Here is a 23,152-nt window from a genome sequence, read left to right as displayed (position 1 = left end):
TATTGTGTTAATTCAACCCAAGAAGTCTGCTGCACAGTTAAAGTAGGTGTGTTTTCTTGCTCTCTTTGCAAAGGTAAATCGCTGAAATGCTACACTTGTGTTGCATCCAATGAGGAAGACTGTTACAAACAAGGATCACAGGCCTGCCCTGGACATTCAGATGGCTGCTCCACCATCATGGCACCAAGTAAGCCTAGACAGCAAGACATTTATTGGATCAAAATCAGTATAATGTTGCAGCAAGCAGTCTCAACCTTATTACATGTAAATAAACTGAGTACAGAATGTGGAAGAATTCAGGGAATCAGTGCACTTTCTGCAACAAATGCCGTATGTAAACATTTCAAAAACATAGAAGACACTTGATGACTTCATGAATATTTTATGTCTAGTTAGCATGGGTTACGATAATTCACACCATCTGTGGACTCCAGTGAGGAAATCAGAAATGACTAGAAAACCAGGGATCACTCCCTTACTGAAAATTGATCAATTTACCTTGCAACTTTTCCTCACCTGTTCTAAATGTCAATGGCAGACCTTCTAGTCAGTAATTGCGTTACAGAAAACCCAGACAATCACAACACTGGAACTGCAAGGGTATAAGACAGCTGACGTGCATTACAAAGCAAAGACGGAGCACAACATTCTTGGACTTATGATGGTGCAGTAGCAAAGGATATCCAAGTTTGAAGCATGTGCCTTTTTGTCCATATTAAATTGCTCAATTTCAATGCAAACTATAGCAATTGAGAATTCACATATTTCTCTCATTAAACAAAATACAATTCTCACTAATCCTGATAAACCACATCATTCATCAGAAATTAAGGGCCTGATTTAAAGCTTGGCAGAAGGATTACTTCCTGTCTGGATGGCAGAGGACATTACCTTTACAATACACAGGGTACTCTGCAACAAACATATTCCTTGTAGCTTGTGGATACTGTACGAAATTGGGTTATTGGTTGAGAGGGGTGGAAGCCCCACTCAAACAACAACCACAATCCTTGTCAAGTTGAACCCAAAAGTCACTACATTTCCTGTGTGCAACCCTTTGGTTCGCGGCACAATGCAGTCAGGCTTAATTTAGAGGTTGAGTGCCTCATTTAGTAGGCCTTAGTGGCACACTGCGCCACCAGAGTGTCATTTCTTTTGATGTTCCACTGGTGCAGTGTGCCGCCCATAATTTATAAGGCCATGCAAAGCCACCTTGCGTGGCCTTGTAAATACAGCCCCCTTTCACGCATACCACTGCGTAAAAGGGGCTTTCCATGGGTGTTGCTGTGGGTGCTCCCACGCCACACCAATGGAATCTGATGGAATCTGACGTGTGCAGGAGGCAAAGCCCCTTGAAGTGTGAGTGAAGCTGGATACAGCACCTCACCAGTCATCGTACTAGGATGGCCCATCCTGTCCAACCTAAGCCTCCTTTGTGTCACTGTGTGAAAGGAATACACAAACCCCAATAACAGAGCCACTCACAATCATGTTCCCCAGGACACTGGCAGAAGGCACAAATAGGACAATGACATTCTAACTTTCTAAAAGCTGTATTTCCAGAATTGTGACTTAAAATCTGACTTTTCCATTACAGAGGATTTTTAATTACAATTAATTTGATTCTCAAGAATATATATCTATCTATTTCCAATCCATAGTTAGTACTTATTAAGTGTAAAAAGATAACCCTGTGTTAATCAATGGAAGAGACAGCCTTACAACAGTGAAAAATGACTTTAGGAATTATTGACTGCCAGGACATGTAAACCTTTAGCACACAAGTCCTACTTTTTAAAAACAGTGAACCCTGCCATATCAGCCTTTAGGGCCTACCTTAGGGGTGACTTAAAAGTATTACGAAGGAAAGCTTAGGCCTGGCAAAATAGTTATTTTGCCTGGTAGAAATGGTAGTTAAACACTGTACACTCAGGCTGCAGTGGCAGACCTCAGCCATGTTTTGAAGGGCTACTAAATGCAGGCGCGGCCCGTCCTTTAGGGCGGAGGGGCCACACCCCCTCACCTTTTGCCCGTCATGAAGAGTGCCTGTCAGGCTGAGCACAGGTCAGCCTGACACACTTTTCATGTTCAGCTCAGGCAGCCAGGAGCGAGACATACGCAATTTGCCCAGACTCCTGGCTGCCTGAGCTGAACTTTGCTGGGCCGAAGAGGTCACAGCTCCTATGGGCGTGACCTCCTTGGCTCAGCAAAGGTGCCTCGAGGCACCCCCCCCTCCCCAGTGATGGGGAAGCGTCCTGGGCACTTCAGGTTTAAGCCCTGAAGCGCCCATGGCGAGTGTCAATCAGTGACACCTCGTCACAGAGTGGGGTGGGATCAGCAGTCTCACTGACCCCCATCTCACTCTGTGACGAAGTTGGGACTGCTGCCTTCCCTCATTGGCTGACCTAAGGCCAGCCAGTGAGGGAAGGCAGCAGTCACAACCCTCCTGGGACCCCCGAGCTGAAGGTAAGTGTGTGTGTTTTTTTTTTTTTTTAACTGAATGTTTGGTGCGTTCGTGTATGTTTGAATGTTGATGAGTGTTGTGAATGGATGTGCGTGTGTGTGAATGAATGAGTGTGAGTGTGCTTCCCACCCCCCCTCCTAAAATTGCCGGCAGCCACTGACTAAGTGGGTAGTACAGTATGAGATTCAGGCCCAAATTGGTTGAGTGTAGCAGGGGCAGTGCCTTTCCCGTTATTGGTTGCAATCTTGGTTTTTTAGCCCTGCTTTTTTGCAAGGTCACCATCAATCCTGCAGAAAACCAGTTACGATTTCTTATTATTACTTTTTATGGGTTGGCAGCCCTCTTTTACTTGTTGCCCATTTATATTGTACAATGCTGCTACTCTACTTTATGCTTGAATGGATATAAAAATATATGCAGAGCTTTAAACAACATGTGACGTGCTAAACAGCTATTATTTTACTAACAAAACCATTAACCTCTCACCTTCTTTTCACAGACAGCATCATTAAAGCTTGCTCATACACTGCATTTTGTGAGCGGGCACGTCAAAATGGCGCTGGAGGAGCATCTGTAGAGTGCTGCTTCACTGAAGACTGCAACGGACCGGCCAGGGGCAACAGCGCTGGTCTAAAGAACTCTGGGGCAGCAGTGCAGCTCCACCCCTTTCTCATTGCTATTGCTCTAGTTGGAAAGCTGGCACTGAGTTCACTGTAAACTGCATGATTTTGTATATAGTATCTGGTGAAAATTCAACTCATACAGAATATAAATTGTTAAATAAATGAAAGCCAGGTAACATGACGTCATATATAGTTACTGTATAACACTTTTACTATTGATGTAAGTTCTCAAGGCTTTAGCAGCACATAAACCTGACATTAATATTCATTTAATCAGGTAGAAGATGGAGGGTTTGGGATTTTTTAAGAACCGTTTTTCAACCCCCAGTATTTTTATAACTCACGCAGCATAAACGAAATACTTAGGCCCAGATTTAACGCAGTTTTGCAAGAAAAAGTATACCTCCGGCTAACAGCATTCCAAGACGCTGGCCGGGCATCATATTTATGGAATGACAGTAGCCGGCGGTAGGGCCCGGCTAGCGTTGTGAAAAAGGACGCTAGCTGGGTGGGGGAGGTGTAGTGGGAACAGGAGGTTGTACATCAAAGGATGACGCTAGTCTGGTTAGAGGCATAAAAATGCATCATCCTTTGATGCACAACCCCCATGGACAAGACTCCTGCTTTCATAAAAACAGGAGTCATGCCCACCACCCCAATGGCCATGCCCAGGTGACCTGTGTCCCCTGGGCATGGCCATTGGGCCCAGAGCCATATAGGAGGGCCCAAGTTAGGCCCCCATGGCACTTAATGAAAAGTAATATACTCACCTGTACGTACCTTACTTAATTGAGATAGGATCCCCCCATCCTCTGGCGTCCCTCTGGTGTGAGTGGGGGTGTCCCTGGGGCTAAGGAAGGGCACCTGTGGGCCCATTCCATGGTCTCTGACCATGGAAATAGGCCCATAGTTCCCCTAATGCCTGCCCTGACCCGGGCGCTAATTACTTAAGGTCCCCTTCCCCCATGCTTGATTTTAGCACAGAGGGATAAATATGGCACTAAGGCCATATCGTCATTTTTTGCACAGGAAGGCCTACCTTGCATCTCATTGACGCAAGGTAGTTTCCCGCAAGCAAAAAATGTCTTTAACTCCAAAACGTTGGCGCTAGACGGGTCTAGCACCAAAGTGTAGATATGGAGTTAGGTTTGCGCTGAATTTGCATTAAAAAAATTATGCAAATTTGGCGCAAAGCAAGTAGAAATCTGGGCATCAATTGGATTCAAATAAATACTGTAGGCACACTGTACAGTCGTAATAATATGACATTAGATTACAACAGGCCAGTATAACACCATAATGTTCACCAATACAATAGATCAAATTGAAGAGGAGTCAGGACCTTTGCTTCTGTTATGATTTTATTTTTTCATTTATTTGGTGGTACTTTCTTAGTCGACACATGACGTAGGCTGGGCGCTTAACCTAGGCAAAGTAGATGCTCATCCACTGAAGAATCTAAGTAACATCTACAAAATCTGAAGGGACATTTACTATTCTTTCGCTCAACGTTACGCAGCAACGGAACTTGCATACGCTGCATTGCATGAAACGGAGAGAGCAGAAATCCTTACAAAGATGCACAGCACTTGTACTGTCTGCTTCGCCCATTGTGCTGCCTAGTGCCAATGCATTATAGGCAGGATTGTTTTCATGCAGAAATAAATAAGTTCCTGCACAAAAACAATCCTTAGTGGAATATTCCTCTTTTTATATGTGCTGCAGAATTCAGCAAATTTGGAAGGAGGAAATAATGAGAAGAAATAATGATATTTCTCCTCGTTATGCCTCTGTCGAGTAGGTGCACCATTTTGACGCAAACCCAAGGGCCATATTTATACTTTTTGACGCAAAACTGCGCTAACGCAGTTTTGCGCCCAAAAATTTAGCGCCGGCTAACGCCATTCTGAAGCGCCATGCGGGCGCCATATTTATTGAATGGCGTTAGCCGGCGTTAGCCGACCGGCGCTGCCTGGTGTGCGTGAAAAAAAACGACGTACACCAGGCAGCGCCGGCGTAGGGAAAAATGGCGTTTGGGCGTCCAAAAATGGGGCAAGTCAGGCTGAGGCCAAAAAAACGACTTAACCCGATTTGCGCCATTTGTTTTTTGGCGCCCAGACGCCATTAACATGACTCCTGTCTTATCAAAGACAGGAGTCATGCCCCCTTGCCCAATGGCCATGCCCAGGGGACTTATGTCCCCTGGGCATGGTCATTGGGCATAGTGGCATGTAGGGGGGCACAAATCAGGCCCCCCTATGCCACAAAAAAAAATTAACAAAAATACTTACCACAACTTACCTTTTCTTCCCTGGGATGGGTCCCTCCATCCTTGGGTGTCCTCCTGGGGTGGGCAAGGGTGGCAGGGGGTGTCCCTGGGGGCAGGGGAGGGCACCTCTGGGCTCATTCTGAGCCCACAGGTCCCTTAACGCCTGCCCTGACCCAGGCGTTAAAAAAAGGCGCAAATGCGGGGTTTTTTGCCCCGCCCACTCCCGGGCATCATTTTTGCCTGGGAGTATAAATACCACGCACATGCCTGGGAGTCATTTTTTAAGACGGGAACGCCTACCTTGCATCTCATTAACGCAAGGAAGGTGTTCACGCCAAAAAATGACGCAAACTCCATGAACTTTGGCGCTAGACGAGTCTAACGCCAAAGTATAAATATGGAGTTAGTTTTGCGTCGAAAAAAACGACGCAAATTCGGCGCAAACGGAGTATAAATATGCCCCCAAGTGTTTGTAACTCTGGGGTTGTTTCAAAATACATGAGTGAACACATGAGAAGGCCCTTTGTCCACCCATGTAATGTCTACCCAGTGTAAAATAATGCAAGGCAGCAATATGTGCTGTGTTAGTTTGTATTTACTAAACCATTCAAAGTAGCTTTGGGTGCTTAGTTTATACCAAGAAGTATTTTGCTTAGGACTGAACCACAGTAGTGATTCAACCCTATTGCAAAATCATTGTAAATCTGGGCCCTGATTTTCAGGGTGATTGGACTTGAAGTTAAAGAAGCAAAGTATTCCAGAAAATGTCACATAGATGCATGCTTTCAAATGTTCAGCATTCAAATGGCTATTTCATGACACTTTCGTTTTTCCAATCTTGAGAAATTATAATTAGACTCCACTTCTACTTCTGATTGTCCTTGAGCTCTGCCCATGTCAAGGTTTCCCTTTACTCAACAAGAAGAGAGGGTGTTTACTTGTTGTTCCTTATTCCAAAGGCCAGAAAAATCCCCAGCCTTCCATGTAATGCTCTAACATAGAGAGCAGTCAGTTGTATTTGGTCTTGCCTTTACCTATGGCTTCTGCCCAAGATTTTGAGTAACACTCCGGGAGTAGAGTTTAAGTTTTAATAGTTCTTACTCCAAGGTGAAATCCAAGTTTCTGCTGACCACACTTGGAGTGCAAGTCTTCAATTTACCTGACAATACCAGTTTTTCAGTATGTTCTTAGCTGCCTTTATTGAGTTGGTCAGATCTCCAGTGCACTGACAATAGCATGGTTCCCAGTATCATCACTAGGATAGAGGGATGACTCATTCTTTGTTTCTATTTCCCTACATTGATCGGTCTGAAAATATACCTGTATACAGCTTCCTCTATAAGAGTGTGGGCATCTCTGATAATATCTAGATCAGTGGTTCCCAACCAGTGGGTCGGGGACCGCTGGGGGTCCGCAAAGTTTCCTCAGGGTGCCCGTGACTGCTTTGAGAATTAAATAATATTAACAGATTAGGTCCCCAGCTTTCAGTAATGATTCCGGCGACCCAGATTCTAATAAAGATTCAGTGGGGGTCCCCGGGCTCCAGTAATGACAAAGAGGGAGTTCACAGAAGTCAAAAGTTTGAGAACCACTGATCTAGATTATAGCTTAACTCTGTAGAATGCTTCACCTTCACGTCTGTGTGTGTCTATATTCTCTGCATACACTGTATCTAGATAATGGCTATGTGGTTTTGCGTGGTACAATCATTCCTCCTAGTATCATTAGGCTAGATAATCAACTTATATGAAATTGAAATATGTGTTCATGTGATCAATCCTATGTCATCGCAATGAAAGGTATGTGGTGAAGAAGGATCTTTACATCAAATCAGACTACAGTCACTAGTGTGCTCTCAGTTAGTGAACATACGGTGACTGGACAAGGCTGAGGGTGGGTTCAGGTAAGGTCAAGGAAAAAATTGAGAATGCACTTTAAACATAATTAAAACATTAACCCGCATTTTCATTTACCATGGTCAGTGAAATAACCTGAATCACATCGGTTCCTCAGTAATGTTGCTGGTCATGTGGGGGTGAATAGCGACGTATGATCAAAGGTTAAAATGTTTTCAGCCAGTGCTCCATTTCCTACAATTGTTGCTGTGACACTAAACTTTTACTTTGCTTCATAACTGATGATTGTTGTAATTTTTGTTTATGTTTTTGGGAGATCAATTAAAATGTACAAAATATCCCGCCTCTGGATTATTCACAGGAATATTTAAATCTGCATTCATGTATTTAAACCAGTGATCTCTTCCCCCAGCTCCAGGGAGCAAACCTGCTCATTTGCAACTTTTATTTTGCACTGCACTCCGATGCTGTCCATTTTGTTTTTTTCAGCATCTTCATAAATAATTGCTTGGAGGGGGACTGGGACTCAGGTCAGCAGGCCCCAGGGAATCTTTACTGTGCATCACTGTGCTCGAGGGAGAAGATGTCCAAGTGTTCGAGGGAGAAGATGTCCAAGTGTTTTTTTGCACAAATTGGCACCTTCAAAGTTGCGCTTAATGTCTGGTTCAAAGTAGTCTCCATAAAAGAGAAGCACTCAACAACTGGATGAAGAAATCAGAATGTCACATTACAGCACCACTCTAGACGTGGGCTTTTCTCGTCACATCTTGAGGGAACAGATCTCAAGAAATTCGTTAATACCTGGCCTGAGAAACAGCTCTGGATAATATAGGACGATCTGTAGTTGCAGATTACAGTGCATCAAAATGGAGAACATCGGGTTGGTGACTGCTGGACTGCAAGCAGTGGAATTTATCAAGTGAAGAATTCAGAGAACATAAATGCAGAGAATTCCTGGGGCGTGCATGGCCAGCAAAATGTATTAATTACTGGCAGGGCCTGTTTTCTCTTGTGTGGATGGACCGTAAGATGAGTATACTTTATCCTGGTGGAACAAGAACATTAAAGATTTGTGTGGAAGTGGCTGAAAGACAGGGTTGTGATGAGTGTATCCATAGAATGCATTCTGATACTGTCTGTGGTGTCTGTTTCATGCAGTACTGCATAGTGACCACGCATGAACATGAGTTGCAGATAAGGCTGGCATACATTCCACAAAATGTAGGAATTAAAACCTGCTTTTATGCAGAGGATACAGAATTTACTTTCAAGCAAACCACTAACCCATCTGATCTAGAAATTAATTAATTGGTGCATATTACTACTCAGTAATGTATGACAAAACATCCCTTAAACTAAATTCTCCAAAACAAAACTCGTTCCAGTCTATAATACAGTCTCTAAATGAAATAATTCCCTCTTGTCATTTTCAATAGCCAACTGCCTTACCCTCTCTCAACCTTTGACAATCTAGGTATCACCCTTGATACCTGCTTATCAATGGAAGCCCAAATTCTCAAAGTGTTAAAGTTTTGACTTTTTCATCTTAAGATTTTGAAGAGAATCCTCCTCTTTCTATCATTCTCACACAAAGTCACTGAACCAATTGCCTACGTCCAAACTCGACTATAAAAAAGTATTTACTTTCGACGCCCAAACAAAAGCTTCATGTACCTCCAGCGTATTTCAAATGCTATTTTCAAACTTCTATTTAGCCTTAAAAAATTATATCAAGTGTTTATTTTCAGAAGAAAATTGCATTTAAGTGCTAAAAGAATCAAATTCAAGGAGGGATGTATACCCCATAAGAGCCCCTATAAACACATCCCTTCATTCATTCCCCAGAAACTGTATACATACAGACCATTACAATCACTGAGATCAACATATAAACCAAAATTTAAGGTCCCCAAATATCAGTGAGAAAGAAGGGAATGTAAAGCTTTTCCACCCTTGGACCAAATGTTTACAACACACTTCTGTGAGTGTGTCTGGCCTTATTTGGTCTTTTATAATTTATTGGTAAGGGGACGGGTTAGAGGTTCGATGGACCTATTGACTACATTTAGAGTGATTCCACCATGGCTCATAACTTCAATCAGCAATATAACAACTTAAGAATAACACACCACCAACCTCTAGGAGTCAGTAATCTTTACACACCATGACCATCCGGCCATGAATAACCACACCTTTTAGTAAAGTTAAAATGTTTATTTCCCTAGATTAACAATGCTAATATCACGTAAATTAGTCTAAAAACCAAATGGTAAGTGTATACAAACAACACAGGCTGACCAAAGCATCTAAAGAATATAAATTTAACTAACGCATTGATAATTAGACACTCATGGGTTACTGTACAAATCAATAATAGCAGTAACCGGAAAAAACATATAGGGCCTGATTCAGACCTTGGCGGACGGCAGAGGCCGTCCGCCAAGGTTCCGCCGCCGAATGACCGCACCGCGGTCAAAAGACCGCGGCGGCCATTCAGACATTTCCGCTGGGCCGGTGGGCGCTCTCCAAAAGAGCGCCCGCCGGCCCAGCAGAAATGCCCCTGCAACGAGGACGCCGGCTCAGAATTGAGCCGGCGTAGTCGCAGGGGTACGACGGTGCAGATGCACCCGTCGCGTATTTCAGTGTCTGCAAAGCAGACACTGAAATACTTTGCGGGGCCCTCTTACAGGGGCCCCTGCAGTGCCCATGCCAGTGGCATGGGCACTGAAGGGGCCCACAGGGGCCCCGCGGCACCCCCTACCGCCATCCTGTTCATGGTGGGTTTCCCGCCATGAACAGGATGGCGGTAGGGGTGTCTGAATCCCCATGGCGGCGGAGCGCGCTCCGCCGCCATGGAGGATTCATTGGGGCAGCGGTAAACCGGCGGGAGACCACCGGTTTATCCTTTCTGACCGCGGCTGAACCGCCGCGGTCAGAATGCCCTCGGGAGCACCGCCAGCCTGTTGGCGGTGCTCCCGTGGTCGGTGACCCTGGCGGTCACCGGCCGCCAGGGTCAGAATGACCCCCATAGTATCCATCTATACTCAACAGGTGAACAGAATCAATACTTTGTTAATAGTGTGGGTAAACTAACTAACCCTCTAATTTGACTAGTATGTTTGGACTTCATGTAAAAAATTTAGTCAAAGTTAATTTGGAAGAACATCTAATTAAGGCTCTATCAAAATATTGGTTGGTACCTATCAAAATAGTGGTGGTACCTAAAAGAAAGAACAAAAATAGCACACAAAGAATAGCATTTTGTTATACCTCTCCTCAATGGGTCAGCAAAAGGTGTTCTCTTCATCGGGTGGACATCCGTCTGGTCAGCGTCTGCAATAGGGCAGTGAAAGGGATTGGCTTAGCCACAGTTGGGCTCTAAGTTAACAGAACCAACTTAGAAGACATTAAGCTAAGGAATCAGCATTAAGACAGTTTCTCTTTAAGGGTAAAACTGTAAGGAACAAAACATCTGGAACTGCATTACTCCACGAACAAGAGTGCTAAGGGGTAGCATGAGATCGAATGAATTCAGAAAGTGGACTAGAATTCCTAAGAGCAGTCAGACTAAGTTAAACTCCATCAAGTATCTTCTCACACCATCATTGGTCAGGAAATCGTCCGTTCACAGTAGGACCAATAGACTCTAAACGTTAACTCTAAAATATAACTAAACATTCTTTCACATGTCGATGATTGGATCCTCTTCTCCTATTCCCATCTTCAGGTTCGTCAGGTAACTTTTTTAGTTGCAATCCTAGCTGCAGTCAGTGCGGCCATTGTTCAATCCTGGGAACAGCATCTTCTCACACATCAATTCTACAAAGTATCCACTTCTGGTGCAGTACATTTCAACAAGCAGTTCTCATGAGAAAGTTTAAGACATTTACAAATTGCTTGGTCAGCGCCGTGTGAACTATGTACATTATTAATTCACTGCTTTCACAAAACATTTACGAACATTTATTTATGCCATGTAATTTAATATGAGACCCTGTCAGCTAGCCCCAAATCTCAAAAATAATCAATGCCTCCTATTATTTAAGTAAATACATAGTACTAATATGTTAATTTGACACACTAATACATTTTATTCTACATGTGCACATCATTTAAACTATAAATGTGAATTTATTATTAATTGTTGTACATCTCATGGTGGCCACATCAGTGGGCACATTCTCCAAGACACACAATTTTCTCTATGTTATCCTAATTCATGTAAATTCTTAACAGTTAATCAATACAAATTTATTTGTAAATAATTTGGCTTTCACCATCCGTTCTCTGATGTCTAAATATGTCATCATACTTTACATCATACAACACAAAATTGTGTTTACCTTAACATTTCATCTCATTATAATGTTTCACATTTCTTTTAGTTTTCCAATTCTCATCAAAATATTTACTCCTTTTCAATTCTAATTTAATTTCTTCTCTCCTCTGTTCATTTTTTCATTTTCTGTCTTTTGATCACCATATACAATTTATGAACTCCCCATAAGCCAATGATACAAATTACAACAATTAGTATTATCTGTATTATTTTCATTATTATACCTTTCCCTAGGTTGCACAGCCAATTTCCCACTGAAGTAAAACCTTTGCCAACCTTTTCTTAAACTCTGGGTTCTTTCAGAACTTTTAGGTGAGAGTTAACTTTAGTCAGATTGTTAATGAATCTTCTAATTTCTCTACTATTGTCTGGAACATTAGTGCAACAATGTCGCAAATTCAGCATTTTACAGACTCCTCCCTCCTTTACTAAGAGGCTATCTAACGCAAGGCAATTCTGAAGAGTCATAGATCTTACTGCAGCCATTTCAGTGTCCATTAGGACCATGCCTCCTGAAAAATTAGCCAGCATGTTTTCCAGTATAGTGGACAACTTTCAAATCTTCAGGGAATTTAGAATAACTCCCACTAAGGGAATTATAGCCCTGAATATCTCCAACTATGCCAGAATAAGTCTCTCTCTTTGGTCTAGCAAGGTGTAATTCATTCAGTTTAGGTGTCTCGTTTAAGTTTCCAGGTTGATAAATCTTTGGAAAAACTTATCCCAAATAGCATGTGCCATACCATCCTCTTGGAAGATGGTAATAAGCATTTTGTCCACATATGCAATAAACCCCTGGAATTGTTGGGTCTTGTCCATTTAACATGAAAGTCCATTTACTCTGGAAAAGAAACACATATCTGCATTCACTTGTTCCCACAAACAATGTATCAGTTCTAGATTGTGGCCTGTATATACAAAGCTTCCCTATGTGTTGTGCATCTAAAGCTAACTTCCCTTGTGTTTTAGTTTCACTAAATGCATAATCATTTCTAAATGTCCTTTTTACTAAGCCCCTGTCTAATTTCTTCTTTAATGCCTTTCTTTGTCATCAGCCTGGTCTAAGAAACTCTTTTATATTGGTGTAAGCAAGCATGTGAGATTGTTCCTGTGCGCGTAAGCTGTGCCAAATGTCAATGTAGGTTTAAAGAAACCTCTCACTAATTCTATATTATTCTCTTTAGCCACTCTACTCAAGTATTTAATAAGAGGAACATAAGAAAACACCAAATCATGACTTGAATAGAATAAATGTATGTATTCTTGGTTATAGAATCGTATTAATAGAAGACTGCAACTTATTTCATACATTATGGCAAACTATGGTAGGATATTCCTTCCTCTACTGAAGACATAACACTCTCTTGCATTCATTGTCTCAACATATTCACACAATAAATTATAGAAATCATTAGGTGAAAGATCTCCTTGTGAATTATCTATATGTAAGTATCTCTTGTCTCTTTTAAACTTATCTAACTCTGTAAGTGTAGTAGTAGTTTCTAAAGCAAAGGCACGGTTTGCCATAACATTATCGAGATTTCATACTCACAATCAATAACAAGCATAATATTATGCACTCTATCACTACGCCAGTACCTATGTATTTACAGCACTTTTTGTTCCTAACCTGCTTGTTATGGTTATTCATGATCTGTAAACAATCATAAGGTAGAAGGAGGGAAAAAATATAACTTTGCAGCAAAAATGAACTAAAACAAAAATCTTCAATCTTCTTTGGCAATTATTAACAACTTTCAGTCTCTTTTCCAGAACGTTTGTCAAAAATCAGCAGTTTGTCAAAATCGGTTTAGCAGCTTGTCAAATCAGGTTATTTCAAAAGCCTCTTCAGGTTACTTTCAATGTCTCTTTCTCTCCCAGTTGCACAGAATCATTCCTAAAGTTTAGTTCATTGACCAACTTCACGCACCAAAGTATTGACCTTGAATCTCACAATCAAAACAAAATGACAAAAACTCACTTTTCCAATCATTAGTTGTCTCATACGACCATTCAGGACCGGCGCACCTTCAATTTGCAGCTTGCCTTCTCTTTAGTCTTTGATCTCCACTTAATTCTCCATCACTCAAATCTTCTTTTCTTGTGGTGTCTATTTCTTCTTCGATTGTTGACAATGCAGTTGAATCTTTTATCTTTGCTTGTGATCTTGTCCATTTGTCTTCTTTCTGTAATCTTTTTGCCAATGCTCTTTTTGGTGCTGGGTTTACAGCTTCTTTTTGTTCTGCAGGATTGTGACTTGATGTACCTGCGACTGGTCCCTGAGGAGTCAGATCCTTTTGACTCTGATTTGACTCAACTCCCTCCACCAAGTCGGTAGGCTGTTCTTCTTGATTTTCAAGATCGTCTACTTCTGTGAGAGCCCTCCCCTGACTAGACTCTCCTGTTGCCTCAGTCGAGGCTTGCTCGATCTCGCTTTCCTGTAAGTCCTCTGCTCTGCCTCTTACAGGAATGTTTAGATTTTCCTCTGGCTGTTAAGATTCTGTTTATGATTCTCCAATTTCCTTGTCTGCTTCTGGATCTTGTTTGGACTTTGTTGGTACTCTTCCTTAATGTTCAAAGGACAGGGTACTTTTCAAGTATGGCTGGCATGAATCCAGTTTGGAACTTGAGCACACTTCACAGTAGTAGTGGTAACCAGAACTACTTGGTAAGGCCCTTTCCACCTGGGCTCCAGTCATGTCTTCCTCACATGTTTTCTGATCACAACCCAGTTTCTAGCTCTCAGGTTGTGACGTTGGTCTTGGATGGCTCCACAGTTGTGGTTTCCACCTGATGGGAGAAAGAATGAACCACATCAGCCAGATCTTTGCAGTAATCCAACACCATAACATCTGTTATGTTCACAAGAGCATTGACAGGAACTGCTGGCAATCTCATTGCTCTGTCCATGAGAATTTCATGCGGCGACAGTCTAGTCTTTCTGTTGGGGGTGTTTCTCATGCTCATCAGAACTAATGGTAGTGCGTATGGCCATTTCAGATTTGTGGACGCACAGATCTTTGACTTCAGGGTACCATTCATTTGTTCTACAAGTCCTGATGCCTCATGGTGGAAACTACAATGCAATTTCCGCTCAATGTTTAAGGCTGAACATAGTATTTTAATTACTTCATTGTTGAAGTGACTTCCTCTATCTGTTTCTAAAGAGACTGGAAAAACAAAATGAGGTATCAGTTCCCTAAGCAATAACTTTGCTACAGTAAGGCTGTCATTTCTTCATGTGGAGTAAGCTTCAATCCAGTGGTTAAAAATACAAACAATCACCAGTACATATCTCAAGCCTTCACATCCAGGCATCCCAATGAAATCCGTCTGTATTCTGCTAAATGGAAATCCAGCTCTTCCAATGTGGCTCATCTTAACCACAGTCCTTTTACCCACGTTCATCTGCTGGCAGATGACACAACGGTGGCAAACTGCTTCGGCAACCTGCCTAAATTGTGGATGAAACCATGTCTGCCAGAAGATGCGAATCATACCATCCCTCCCAACATGTGCTTGTCCATGGTAGTATCTAGCCATTTGATCCAGTGGGCAGTTAGGGAGAACTACCTGTCCCTCTCTGGAAACCCAAATGTCATCCTCCCTATGTACACCTTTCATTTTAACCCGCACTTTATTTTCGTCTTTGTTAACATTTTCCTGGAGGCTCATTAGCTCTTCCCAGGTATCTACAACAGTCAGGGCATAGCTTGCACACATTTCTTCTTCAGGTACCATTTCCCATTTGTCTTTGAAAGATATACAATTCAGTGTGCAAAACATTGCGACTTGATCCACATATCCATTTTCCATTGACACAAAGTCTTGGGATCTCTGGTGTGCACTACATTTCACCATGTCAATCTTTTCGGTCATTTGTAAAGCTTGTAACAAATCATGAATTCTGTCACCATTTCTAACTGGTGAACCAGAAGAGGTCAAAAAGCCTCTCTGTGACCATAGCTGGCTAAAGTCATGGACCATTTCAAATCCATATTGGCTGTCTGTATAAATGGTAACTTTAAGCTGTGCAAAGACATGGCATGCTCTATTAAGAGCTACCAATTCAGCCACTTGTGCTGAATATACTCCCCGAAGCCAAGAAGCTTCAAGTATACCAGAAACTGTGCACACGGCATATCCTGCTTTCAATGTTCCCATGTTATCTCTAAAACAGGAACCATCAACCAATATAATCTGGTCATTCCAATCGGGTAAATTGAATGTCAGTTCTAGATTTTGTGCATAAATCAGTAACCCCCAGGCAGTCATGTTCAACATCTTTTAATTTGTCAATTTCAATATTTTCCTTTGAAAGCAAAGTTGCTGTGTTAAGCACTCTACACCTTTTCAGAGTAACATTTGCTGAACTAAAATTATAGTTTCATATTGGGTCAATATGGCATTAGTAAGGTATTGGGGCCCATATTTATACTTTTTGATGCTAAACTGCGCTAACGCAGTTTAGCGTCAAAAAGTTTTGCGCCGTCTAACGCCATTCTGAAGCGCCATGCGGGCGCCGTATTTATGGAATGGCGTTAGACGGCGCAATCAGACCGGCGCTGCCTGGTTTGCGTGGGAAAAAACCACGTAGACCAGACAGCGCCGGCGTAGGGGGAAAATGGCGCATGGGCGTCTTAAAATGGGGCAAGTCAGGTTACGTCGAAAAAATCGTCTTAACCCGACTTGCGCCATTTTTTAACGACGCCCATCCCCCATCAACATGACTCCTATCATTGTAAAGATAGGAGTCATGCCCCCTTGCCCAATGGCCATGCCCAGGGGACTTCTGTCCCCTGGGCATGGTCATTGGGCATAGTGGCATGTAGGGGGGCACAAATAAGGCCCCCCTATGCCACCAAAACAAAATATAAAAATAAAAAAATTATACTTACCTGAACTTACCTGAATGTCCCTGGGGTGGGTCCCTCCATCCTTGGGGGTCCTCCTGGGGTGGGCAAGGGTGGCAGGGGGGGTCCCTGGGGGCATGGGAGGGCACCTGTGGGCTCATTTTGAGCCCACAGGCCCCTTAACGCCTGCCCTGAGCAGGCGTTAAAAAGTGGCGCAAATGCGCCGTTTTTAGCCACGCCAACTCCCGGGCGTCTCTTTTGCCCGGGAGTATAAATACCACGTAAAGTCCTGGGAGTCATTTTTTAGACGGGAACGCCTCCCTTGCATATCATTAACGCAAGGAAGGGGTTCACGCTAAAAAATGACGCACATTCCGGGAACTTTGGCGCTATTCGCCTCTAACGCCATAGTATAAATATGGCGTTAGTTGGCGTTAGTTTTGCGTCGAAATTGCGTCAAAAAAAACGACGCAATTTCGGCGCAAACGGAGTATAAATATGGCCCTGGGTTTTTGTTCAGGTAAGCGAAACTTCAATGAAATGAGGGCCCAAAACAGTTAAGGGATGTCCCATCACAATGTTCTTACTTTGAGTGAGGCTCAAACCAATTGCTGCCTCAGTTTGCTAGCAGCCATGTAATGCTGCTGCAACTGGGTCCAAAGTAGCTGAAAAATATGCTACTGGGCGGTTTACAGTACCATGTACCTGGGTTAAGATGGACAAGGAACATGCATCACGCTCATGACAAAACAACATAAAATGTTTTGTGTAGTCAGGCATTCCCAAAGCCGGATCTTTGCACAGACTTTCTCTCAGATCAGTAAAGGCTTTCACATAAATTTGTTCTAACTCTAGGTGGTTGGTAACCTCTCTATGTGTCAACTCATGCAGTGGTTTTGAGATGATTGAAAAATTGGGAATCCACTGTTGACAATAGCTCACCGTTCCCAGAAACAATCTGACATTTCTTTGTGTAGGTGGGGGATTCATCTGTAATATGGCAGTGACCCTCTTTCTGGAAATGTTTCAAGCTCCCATTTCAATTAGGTGTCCCAAGTATTTCACTTCTGTCCGGCAGTACTGTAATTTTGCTGGGGACATTTTGTGCCTGTTCCTTCTCAAATGATTTAAAAAGGCAATAGTACCATGCCTGTACTCTTCATTTGTCTTTGAAGCAACCAACAAATCATCAATGTATAGGATCAATGCTGATTGGAAAGGCATTTCCAGTGACTCCAGGTTCTTCTTCAGTATCTGGTTGAAGAGGGACGGTGACTCTGAAAATCCTTAAGGAATTCTGCACCAACAATATACATGGTTAAGGAATTTAAAACAGAAGAGAAATTGGCTATCCTAGTGAAGAGGTACAGAAATTGTGATAGGTCCCATTTGTGAACCATTCAGCATCACATGGGATCTGAAACAATATTGTTGCTGGATTGGGCACTACTGGACAACATTTAATCACAATATTGTTGATTTTCCTCAAATCCTGAACTATTCAAAATTTCCCACATGGCTTTTGCAATCCCATTATAGATGAGTTAAATGGGCTGCTCAATACTTCTTTTAAGACGCCTTGTCTTACAAATTCTGCAATTATAGGTGCAATCCCTTCAATAGTATCCTGTGTCATGTGGTATTGGGGAATCTATGGAAAAACTGCATTTGGCTTAACAGGAAACTTTACTGGCTCAACTCATTTTACTAGATCAATGTCTCTCCCTGAAAAATCCAGTACTTTCATTTTAACTGTTCCCTGTAAGTCAGAAGGAAGATCTTGTACTGAAAAGACAGGAAAGAAAGTGATCAAGTGGTACTCTTCATTTATTGGATTACAGTCTGTTGTCTCAAATTGGTCTTCTTCAAACACTGTTTGTCTGAATGGCAATTCCATCATTTGAACAAGTAGTTGAACATTTAGTTTTGCATAGTAAATCTCTTCCTAGTAAGGAAACCGGACTCAAGTCACAAACTACAAACTTGTGTAGGCCTCTGAAATTTCCAATTTTAGCAGGAACTGGTTCCATAATTGGGTTTGTCAAATACTGGTTTGCAACTCCTACAATCTACACGGTTTTCCCTGAAAGGGATAGGTTAGGGACTTCTGCACTTCTCACAGTAGAATATGTAACTCCTGTATCAACTAAGAATGAAACTTTGTGGCACATTACCTTTCCCTTCACATAAGGACCTTTTTGGTCTACTTCTAATGGAGCTGCTAACACGCATTCCTCTTCATCTGAACTCTCACTCACCCAGTTATCATTTGTTTCGTTCTCACTGTTTAATGGGTATTGGTGTACTGTGTTATTACTGGGGTTAAACCTTTGACCTGTGCCCTGCTGAAGAAGTATCTTCTGTTGCTCATCGATTGGGGCTTGAGATATCTATATTTGTTGCTGAGGTACCATTTGGACTTGGGGTTGCATTTGCTGTGACTGTGGCATCTGCAAATGTGACATTTGCATCTGTTGCATAGGCTGAGGACCCTGCACCTGATTCACATTGTTTTGGAAACCAAACTTTTGACTTCTAACTCTCAGTCCTCTCATGTTTGGAAAATAATTGATTTCATTAGTCTGTGGGGCAACACCTTCCTGCCCTAGCGTCGGACACTCCTGCTTCCAATGTCCAAGGCCTCTGCAAAGGATGACAAGGTAAAAACCTTTTCATTCCCTGCACGTCATTCTGAGTGACTACAGTATTTAAATCAGGACCACAATTCACATTTCCATTTCCACCACGACCTCTACCTCTTACTTGATTCTGAAACAACATGTTTCCCTGCTGTGGTTGTGGAAATCTCCCTTGCATTCCTGATTGTGCTGCTTTAATCTGCATCACCATCGCTTTCTCTTTCAACTTTCTCTGCTTCAATTCAATCTCGTCACTACAGTACTTAGCATATTGCAATACTTCATCAATTGGCTTTGCTTGCTAACAAATCAAATTACTCTTAATCATATGTCCAATTTCAGGTTTCAGTCCTTCAATAAATCTAAACACAAAATGAATCATGTCTTTCGGCTCAATGGTTTCTGTACCACTGTAATGTTTAAATGCCTGCAACAATTTCTTATAGTACGCATGTATGGACTCCTTTCCTTCCTGAGTTGTCCTGTCTATTCTCTGCCAATCATGATTTTTGGGAGAAATCCTTATTTTCAAGAATTCAGTCACTTTGTAATTGTACTTCATTACGTCAGGACATGGTGCACCTATGGGCTAGTCTCGTGGGGACTCTCTCACTGGCCAGTCTGTACTCCTTTTGCTTCCACCCACAGATCTGCTGGAACCACTATTTGCAACAGTGCATTTAAAACCTCCCACATGCATTTTGCAAGCTTCACAAACCTGTCTGTCTGCTAGTACCATTCCACTAGTTTCTCTCTCAATCTTATGTAGTCATTTGTAATTGACAAAATGTCACTTCTACTCAAAAGGACATAGAAAAAATTACCTTCAGGAATTTCTCTCATTGGTAATATTTTTACTGGATCATACGTCTGCTGCACATTAACAGTCAGATTTGCAGATTCCTTTTTCCTTTTGTCTCGTGTCTTTACCCATCTGCCTTTCTATTTATCTAATGCTCCCCATGTTTGAATGCTCTGTATTAATTCCCTAATGTGAATTTTCATTCCCGGTATTCTCATTTTCTCAATATCCTTTGAGCCAAATTCTAACCTGTAACTTCTTCTCAGATGTTTTGTTTTCTCAATTTCTATGTCGTATTTCTCTGCCAGGTCTGCTAATCTTTGATGTACCAATCTGCTTTGTTGGTAATTAGTTTGCACAAAAAGCGCAACTCTTCTTCTCGGTATGAGTCAAGTCTATCCAATCCAATGGTTCCATCAATCAATTAATCTATTTCTAATTTAAGCCTGGTCAAATTTAACAAACTTCCTCCACTGGAATCTCCTGGTGTGTTACCCAACTTCTCCAGCCATTCAGTTAATTGCTGGACCATTAAACCGTGTAATGAGACATTATTATTACATACACTGTGTATTTGCTGCAACGTTAAGCATGGGTTAGGACCTATTTCTGGTCTCCCAGTATTATTCGGTGGAGTCCTGGGGAAACACAAGTCAATTAACGGACCTGTCCTATCAAATGTCGGTTTCATTGGAGTCATCATTCCTGTATGTATATTAGACCTTTCCATTTCTACACCTGAATTAAAAAAATTCTGTTCACTGATCTTATAGTTTCCCTGGGCAAACAAGGGTATGACGGGACCAAAAGTAACAGGTACTGACACAGCATCTGTACTTTGTTGAACGTTCTGATCTCCAAGGTATGTTACTCCTGTATTTTGACTTATCAAAGCAGATGTTTTTGTCTGCGACATTGTCATGGGTTTGTATCTTGGGATCGTCTGGGCTTGCACTGGGGACATCAAATTAGGTGTAGATTCTAATTGAATCAATGTCGGTTTCTGGTAAACCTGTCTCATTTGCGACACTTGTCCTGTCGGTACTGTTGAACTCAGTGTTGAGTTTACAATAGGGACATCTGGATAATCCTAGGTATGTCAACCTGCGGCGTAGGAGTCTGAAAAGTGGAAGTGCAAGGGACAATATGGCTAACCTGTATTCGCCTTGGTGTAGTCTCAGTTGGTACCGGAGCTATAGGATCTGCACAAGTACTTGAACTTGCCTCATGTGCTGCATATGGTGGGGGACGTTTTTTCAATAATTGGAAAATAAACTTGTCATCATGAGATTCTTCATCGTAAGTCAAAGATTTTCTAGACTCCTTTGACTTTTGCTCTCTCCCTTCAGAAGGTTTTGACTCCTTCCTTTTGGCATTGTGTTTGCCATTGCTCTCGTTCTCTTGTGTAATTCCCTGTAAGGTCTCAGTTCTCCAACATCTCACCTCAGCTAAAGTTTTCTCAGCTTTTCTCATTTTTCTCTCAAATTTCTGTTGCTGTTGCTTGCTGGCCACTAACTCCCAAATAGCTAATGCTTCAAATTTTCCAGGTCTCAGAGGAGGTTTTGAATCATACAGTACTCTCCTCAAATTCTCTAGTTTTCTCAAATTAAATGTTCCGTGGGCAGGAAACGCTAAACTTCCTTCTCTCTCTGTCTCTTTGCACCAATGCTTTAGCCAAAGACATGGCATAGCACCTTCTTCTTCGAATACGATATATGGGGGTGTGCCTTCTGGCTGTGTAATTTCTCCTATTCTAACTGGAATAAACACATCTCCCTTTTTAATTTTTAATGGTTTGAAAAATGTAATTTCTATGTTTTGTGCTACACTTCAATCGAATCAATCGAATCAGGAAATACATTTCAATCCCAAAATCCTTTTTGTCTGCTTTCTCAACCAATAATGCTGCACGGTTGTCCACCAACCCATTCGCAGCTTTTCTCACTAACCAACCTATCCCTAGTGACGTCACACTCACAGGTATAGCGGCTGACAAAGCCCTCCGGCTTGTCTTCTTCAACTCAGATTCACGCAAAACTAATGTGAATAATGTGAGCACTAAATAAAATCAATACATAAGCTTGTCTGTTTACTAGCTCGTAATTAACCAATGTCTAATATTATTCAAGTAAATACATGGTACTAATATGTTAATGTGGCCCACTAATGCATTTAATTCTACATGTACACATAATAATGTAAACTATAAATGTGAATTAATTATTAATTGTTGAACATCTCATGGTGGCCACATCAGTTGGCACATTCTCCAAGACACAAACTTTTCACTTCGTTATCCTGATTCATGTAAATTCTTAACAGTTAGACAATGCAAATTTATTAATAATTAATTCAGCTTTCACACTGCACTTAACATGAGAATCAAATAGAACTTACTAAAATATGGGCAGCAACTAAAACTCTTTTTGCTCAGTAGCTACCGGTGGTTTGGGACACCCTTCTTTGATGAGAGATGGAACATTTTATTAAATGTATAAAATTATTAAAATAAGTAAACAGTTGACTCTGAATAACTGTGCAGGAAGGTGCCGATATACAGTGACCTACATTGCTCACACAGGCTGATAGATGGAAGAGACCATTGTGTGTTTAAGGGGTATTAAGCTTGGGGATAAAAGTTAGAGTTTGCTCCATATGACTGCTGTGCAATGAGGGCAGGGCCATTGTCATGTGACCTCTGCCACTTGCACTGATTGACAAGTGGATAACACTAGCTTTTAGCAACAAAGTATGCTTGCCTTTAAAACTCAGGGCTCAATTCACAAAGGTAAACTTAGACCTGAAGTTTATCTTTAGACCTGAAGTCTAACTTTAGATCTGAAGTTTAAGTTTAGTCTTGAAGTTTAAACTTAGACTTCAGGTCTAAAGCTAGATTTCAGGTCTATGTTTACCTTTCTGAATCAGGCCCATACGCTGCTGTCAGTCCAAAAATAGCTAGGGTCTGATTCACAAAGGTAACCTTAAGGTCTTAAATTAGACTTCAGGTCTAAAGTTAGACTTCAGGTCTATGTCTACCTTTGTTTATCAGGCCCATTCACTGTTTTCCAGTCCAAAAATTGCTAGGGCCCAGTTCACAAAGGTAACCTTCAGGTCTAAACTTAGACTTCCTGTCTAACTTAGACTGCAGGTCTAAAGTCAGACTTCAGGTCTTCAGTTAGACTTCAGGTCTAACTTAGACTTTAGATCTAAAGTTAGATTACAGGTCTAAAGTTAGACTTCAGGTCTAAAGTTAGACTTCCAGTCTAACTTAGACTTCAGGTCTAAATTTAGAATTCAGGGCTAAGTT

General features: G+C 41.8%; 1 long non-coding RNA gene across 1 annotated transcript in view; it reads left to right on the top strand.

Annotated features, from left to right (window-relative positions):
* The window catches only part of LOC138265879 (uncharacterized), a 131,547-nt gene extending 123,997 nt beyond the window's left edge, over window positions 1-7,550 (top strand). The window contains exons 2-3 of the long non-coding RNA XR_011199438.1: window positions 74-187; window positions 2,964-7,550. This is a non-coding gene — a long non-coding RNA (uncharacterized lncRNA). The remainder of the gene's footprint in view (window positions 1-73; window positions 188-2,963) is intronic.
* Window positions 7,551-23,152: the final 15,602 nt, after the last annotated feature.

Source organism: Pleurodeles waltl, chromosome 11 (assembly GCF_031143425.1).
Source record: "Pleurodeles waltl isolate 20211129_DDA chromosome 11, aPleWal1.hap1.20221129, whole genome shotgun sequence".
Lineage (NCBI taxonomy): Eukaryota > Metazoa > Chordata > Amphibia > Caudata > Salamandridae > Pleurodeles > Pleurodeles waltl.
Note: the sequence above shows the minus strand (reverse complement) of the source record. Positions and strands in the feature narration are given on the sequence as shown.